Raw genomic sequence first — 264 nt, forward strand, 5'->3', positions numbered from 1 at the left:
AAAAATCCACTCCCGAGTGGTCCTTCTTGTCAATTTATCTCGCAAGGCGGAAAAAACAAAAACGAGGGGTGCAACACGAGGACTTCCCAGGAGGTCACCCATCCTAGTACTACTCTCGCCCAAGCACGCTTAACTGCCGAGTTCTGATGGGATCCGGTGCATTAGTGCTGGTATGATCGCACCCATCAAACTAATTACTTAAAATTCATATAATCCTTGAGCGACATACTAGCGTCCTTCCGATCCCAATCCAAACGGAGAACT

At 47.3% G+C, this 264-nt stretch overlaps 1 non-coding gene across 1 annotated transcript; it reads right to left on the minus strand.

The window, feature by feature from the left end:
• Window positions 1-65: 65 nt before the first annotated feature.
• LOC118345183 lies at window positions 66-184 on the minus strand. The gene has a single exon (XR_004798798.1). It is a non-coding gene; the product is annotated as a 5S ribosomal RNA (ribosomal RNA).
• Window positions 185-264: the final 80 nt, after the last annotated feature.

The sequence above is a fragment of the Juglans regia genome, unplaced genomic scaffold, assembly GCF_001411555.2.
Source record: "Juglans regia cultivar Chandler unplaced genomic scaffold, Walnut 2.0 Scaffold_1647, whole genome shotgun sequence".
Taxonomy (NCBI): domain Eukaryota; kingdom Viridiplantae; phylum Streptophyta; class Magnoliopsida; order Fagales; family Juglandaceae; genus Juglans; species Juglans regia.